The 6,000-nt window shown below is 42.1% G+C and overlaps 1 long non-coding RNA gene across 1 annotated transcript in view; it reads right to left on the bottom strand.

Moving 5' to 3' along the window:
* Positions 1-836: 836 nt before the first annotated feature.
* The window catches only part of LOC140911737 (uncharacterized), a 51,360-nt gene continuing 46,196 nt past the window's right edge, over positions 837-6,000 (bottom strand). The window contains exon 3 of the long non-coding RNA XR_012159115.2: positions 837-1,152. This is a non-coding gene — a long non-coding RNA (uncharacterized LOC140911737). The remainder of the gene's footprint in view (positions 1,153-6,000) is intronic.

Raw genomic sequence — 6,000 nt, 5'->3', positions numbered from 1 at the left:
TCACTTGTATGCATGATGCACATTACACCAGAGCATCATCTCAACAGTTCCAATGTTCTTGTATTGATGGTGCATGCTACACTGGAGAAACCTGTTGCAGGTTCTTGGGGTTTTGCTCTCCCAGCCAAAATGCAAAATAGCTGCTCCTTATATGCAAAGTCCTAAAAGTTCCCCATGGTTCCCCAGTATGGTCCCCTATATGTAGTACCGCCCATGTTTTAACTAGGATTGTATGAAATTCAGCAGTTCCACTTCACCAAAGGAAACACTTTCAAAAGTTTACTTCAAGGCGTGTGGATTTGTAACCATGGTTTCACCTCTAATTTTCAAACCCAGAAACTCAGAGTGAAACTCAGTTGAAGCCACTAGTTTTGCCTAATTTTAATGCAGAACCATAAATAGTCCCAGATGCTCTTGAACCTGGGTCCAGGTTTGATTGAGCCTTTTGAAGAATCTCCTGAAGTTTGAGTTTATAACGTAGCACACCAAGCATGAAGTTTCACTTGCTTTCATGAACTGTAAGGAGAGTTCCACAAAACTTTGGTCTGAACACTGAAATTCTAGTGGCATGCAAACAATTTGATTGTATGTAAAAGTCTGCTAGGTTCAGGCAAAATGTCGGTAACTTCTTCTGATGTTTAACCAGATGGTACATGTAAACATGACAGTAGCTGCAAATCATGTATGAAAACTAGTGGAAGGAGTAGAAAAATAAAGAATTCATTCTGATTTGTATGAAAAATGGATATCGAGTAAAATGACAGCTCACTCCATCTCAGTGCAACATTAATGCATTAGCCTAAGGACTGTTTTCCAAACTGCACTTTAATTGACTTCAGTGGAGTTACACAAGGGATGAATTTGACTCATCATGATTATTTTTTAAAAGATCCTCTTCATTGCTCTGATATGTTTTGTATATGGTGCTTCTGCTCTTGACAATAACTATAGGCTTATCTCAATCCTTCAGGAAGTGAGGCAGAGAAGAATAGAGTATATAATCTCATTTATAAAATGAAAGAATTGCATTTGGCAAGAGGCACAAAGGTTTTGTCAGAGATTAAATGCTGTCCAGTGATATTGTGACATACACCCACCCAGTCCATATTTCATCTGATGTTTCCTGGTGTTTTTATTCATCCTGCAGTTTTGCTGGAAGACAAAAATGTGAAGGTTTGCAGTGAAGCAGAGGTCTGGGCACTAAAGTAAAGAGATTCAAAGGATAGGAATAGAAAGGCAGTAAAATAGAATCTGGGAGTTAAAGACCACATGATTGAATGAAGGCTGATTCTGTTCCCCACTGACTCAAAATTTGACCTTGGACAAATCATTTAATCTCTGTGCTGTAGTCCCCTAATTGTAAAGTAGGAATGATGATTATTCATCTTTGTAAAACACTTTGAGATCCTTTGAAAGTGCTATATAAGTGCAAAATAATACTTCATTTTATTAACTTGACTCAAAAGAGTCAGTCATACCAGCATTTCCAAATCCACTCCCCATAAGCCATCAGGATAGACTGCTTACAGCTTAGGCTACAGCTGCATGCTCCAAAACAGTGTTAACAGAATACAACTTAAAAAACCACCACCACATAAAGCAAGTTGGCTGCGGATTCTCTTCCTTGCAGGAAGGAGATCATCTTGCTTTATTCTTTGGTAACTGCTCAGGCTTATTTAGGATAAATATTGACAACTATGTCCATTCCTCCCCCTAGTCAATTAGGATGGTTCTTGGTTGCATGATTGGTAAAATGTGGGAATATCTTTACAGCTTGGAGGACTAATCCCAGGAATTTTGTAATTGATATAATAAATATAGACATGTATGTGTATTCATGTTCCTTTACTCACAGTTCTTTACCTTTTCTGTTGGGGTCAAATTTTCCCGTGACTTACATGCAATCCCTTTTTCATGACAGATTGGAGTCCATTGACTGTGTTACCTGTGGCTGAAAATGTAACCTCTTTCCTAGTTTACAGATTGTGTCGTCCTACATCCCTGCCCTGTTCAATGCTTATCACAATGTGGTCCAGCTCCTGGTTTGCTTCACAATATAAATACACAATTGATTAGGACCCCTGTTTTTCTAATCAAGTACAGAATTGCAAATCTAAGCAGTTTCACCATCCTCTGAATTCAGAATCCTCCTGGAAGAGGGACATAAAAATAGATGATATGAAGATTTTTCATCTCTTTGCTGTTTGAACTCTCACAGGGCCAGAGAATCTAAACTAAAGCAAGAGATCCCCTAGGGTTATCCCAGTTTTTACCCTGAAAGACATTTAGAATTGACAGATCACTGCAACTCTGTCATTCATAAGATTTAGATTACAACTCATTTGTGTGTATATGTTTGCTTGCTTTAACCTGTAAATAACTCTCCTATTTCCTTTTCCTAGTTATTAAACCTTTAGATAGTTTATTACAGGATTGGCTACAATCCTTGTCTATGGTGTATGATCTGGGATATCAGCTGATCTGGAGTAAGTGACTGGTCTCTTGGTGTAAGTGACCATTTATCACTAAGTGTTTTCCTGGGTGGCAAGATAGACTGGAGAGCCTAAGGGGACGGTCTGTGACTCCATGGTAAGACTGAGAGAGTGATCCAGGAGTTCACATTTGTTACTGGCTTGGTGAAGTCATATTACAGAACTTACCACCAGTTTCCGGTGTCTGCCCCATTTTTGACAGTCTGCCCTGAGGTAGGCATTCAGTTGTGAGCCACTCCAGACAGCGTGATGCTGCCATATTTTTCTTCTTCTGCAACATGTTGAAACTCTGACCCTACCTCCCTGACCTGACATTTAAACTCATCCATGACCTAAAAAGAAAAGGAGGACTTGTGGCATCTTAGAGACCAATAAATTGATTTGAGCATAAGCTTTCGTAGTTCACGACAGCTTATGCTCAAATCAGTTGGTTAGTCTCTAAGGTGCCACAAGTCCTCCTTTTCTTTTTCCCTGTGTTAAGGTAACTGCAGTACAAAGTGACCTTGTAGCTGCTCTAAATGAGCAGCTGCGGATTCCCTGACCATGGAGGAATCTTTGGTTTGTGCAATGTTTGTGGAACCAGCAACAAGAGGGAGGCGGGGTTTGGGCAGGGGGCAGGAGGAGCGTATTGGGGGCAGGAGTGTAGCGTAGGGTAGCCTGGGGCGGTGGCCATTTCTTAGGCCCCCTCAGATTGTCTGAATTACGTCAGGGGCTGCTCAAGCCCCAGGTGCACCCAGAATCAGGAGGGTGTATAAGTGGCTTACCTGGGGCTGCTAGATGTGCTGCTTAGAGGCACAGCCTAGAATCTCACCCAGAATGCTGGGACGGGTAAACCAGCATGTTCCTTCCCCTCTGTTCAACACCAGCAACAAACCACTCCCAAGGAGATGGATTAATGGTGACAGAAATCAAAGCCATTGCAATGGCTTTGCAACCTAATCTGCTTGCAAGCACACCTAGCAAACTCCATCCATGTAAACAGACTACTTTTTCAAAGGCATATTAGTTTCTTTCTGCTTTATATTCTTTGCATTTTTTTAAGACAAGTTGGTTTTATTTATTTTTTTCCTAATCAAACACCTAGGGAAATACCATGCAGGGATATGAGCAATGCAATCTAAAGGGCAGCCTGGTACTTGAAATGTATGCCCCAAGGACCTGCAATGTTTAGTGAGTCCTCAGAAAGCAGGGTTATTGGAATGTAGTCTCTGCACTTTTATTAATTGTGTGAGCCCTCAGCTCAGACTGATGGCCTGATTCTCCAGTACCTTGCAACTCAGGTAGTCATTTACACCTACGAAAAGAGACTGAAAAATGCTACCACTTTTAGGCTCTGTTCATCATTGTCCTACGACCTCTTTTTGCCAGTTAAAGGGCTACAAGGGGGTCATAAGCAAGTGAAACTACCACCTCCATAGGAGCCCTGGTTGCAGAGGGTGGGCTGAAGGTGGGGCATGGCAGGCCAGGGCAGACCTGCACTCTGGAGAGTCAGCAATCCTAGCGGCATTGCAACAGGGATGCAAGTTGGGCATGAGGGTTGCCCAAGTCTGTACTGAAAGCCACACCAACCCCCATGTACCTGACTAGGGGAGACCCAAAATACCTCCCCCTGTCCTTATACTGGTGCCTGCATCACTGCAGGGATGAATCTAGCCCTTATTTGGTAGAGTTTTACACCCATTTTCCACAGATGTAAGGGCCTCATCCTGTGAGGTGCTGCAAGCCTCTGAGAGGTGTGAGTGCCCTCCACGATAAAAGGTGCAAAGACAGGGAGAATCAGACCATGAGTCTGCTCAGGCACCTGGAGGCATTTAATTCAGACTGGGCATGTTCAGAGGCTTAACACACAGATTAGCATAGTCATCCCCATGTTAGCAACGTGACAGCTCACCTTACATCTCTTCCTTAATCACTCTGGGAAAAATGTTCAAAAGGGCCTAAGTGACTTACAGCTCTAAGTCCCATTTTCAGATTTTGCCCTGTAGTCATTCCTAGCCCTGGTCTATACACAGCTTTTATAGAACTAGTTTGGTTAGGGGCATGATTTTTATTTTAATGGAAATAGTTTTACAGGAATAACTGCTGTTGTGGATGCAGTTATACTGGTATAAAAGTACTTTGACTGACCTAGCTTAGTCCCTTTCCCTTATAGGAAGAAGCTATGCCAATGTACACACTTTTATACCGGTATAACTGCATCCACGGCTAGGGAGGCGTGTACCTCTTTAACTACACAATATAATGAAAGCAGTACAACTTTTGTGTGTAGACAAGACCTCACACGATACGTTTAAATTTGAAACAATAGACAATCTATAACTGGTCAGCACTTTCTGAACTTCTTTTCCAGGTTACCTAATTAGTCCCTTATAGCTGTGTTTCTACCCTGATAGGCTCAGCTTTAGCCAGGTTCTATCGGATTGTGCAACTTGGGGTGGTGATGGCATCTGCATCAACGCCATACGTGGTAACTTGGGCAATGTGGGTATGTGCAGTGATTTGCTGACACTAATCCAGATCCTCATAGCTCATTTGTCCCTGGAGGAATTGAAGTCTCACCTACTTTTCCCTTTATTAAGAGGTACCTGGGATCTTGTGTGTTTCACATATATCTCAGTGGTTTCTCTGGTATCTATGACTGTCCATTTCCACAGTACTGTACGTGACCATGTCTTAGCTCTGAAGGGTTAACAGCCCTTGCTGGCTTCTAGCTGTCATCTGTACCGAGTGGCTATCTGCCCAGCTATCTGGCTGGAAAATGGTCTTGTATGTCTCTCAAAGTAAAGTTTTTGTTTTTAGTTGCCTGTCAGAATCTCTGGTATTCTGTGCTTTTGTATACTGTGATTTATGTGGGTAATCATCATTCTGGTGCTTGTTTATTGTTTTGAAATCTACACTGAATTCATGGAGTGCTCTATTAATAGTAAATATTTTCTTGTCAAATTTTAATAAGCTCCATCCTAGGCTTTCCAATGGTCTTCCTGATATTTCACAATCTTACATCTTTTCTTTCTCTTACTCATTTAATCTATGTACATTGATGTAACTTATGTACATCATAATGTACATGATGTAGCTTTCATGTGCTTTGCCTTCATCGAATCTTTGGAATTTTCTAGAGGGGCAGAGTCACTAACATGGAGGTGCTCAAATGGGCCAGCATACCCAGCATGCAAACACTCCTCAAACAGAGATGCCTCTGCTGGTTTGGGCATGTGTGCCAGATGAATGATGGGCATAACCCAAAGGACGCCCAACATTGCGTTTCAAGGATGTGTGCAAGCGAGACCTCAAAGAAATGGACATGGATGTGGATAACTGGGAAGATCACTCTCAAGACCGCAGCCTTTGGAAAGAAGAGCTTAACAAAGGTCTCTGGAGTTAAGAGAGGAAGCTACCCAGCTTAGCAAAGGAGAAAAGAGCTTACAGAAGGCAGAGCCCAAAGGACTGAAAAGTCACCTTTAAATGTCACAGATGCAACAGAGATTGTGTCTCTTTCTCCAGTGGG

Source organism: Lepidochelys kempii, chromosome 5 (assembly GCF_965140285.1).
Source record: "Lepidochelys kempii isolate rLepKem1 chromosome 5, rLepKem1.hap1, whole genome shotgun sequence".
NCBI classification, from domain to species: domain Eukaryota; kingdom Metazoa; phylum Chordata; order Testudines; family Cheloniidae; genus Lepidochelys; species Lepidochelys kempii.
Note: the sequence above shows the minus strand (reverse complement) of the source record. Positions and strands in the feature narration are given on the sequence as shown.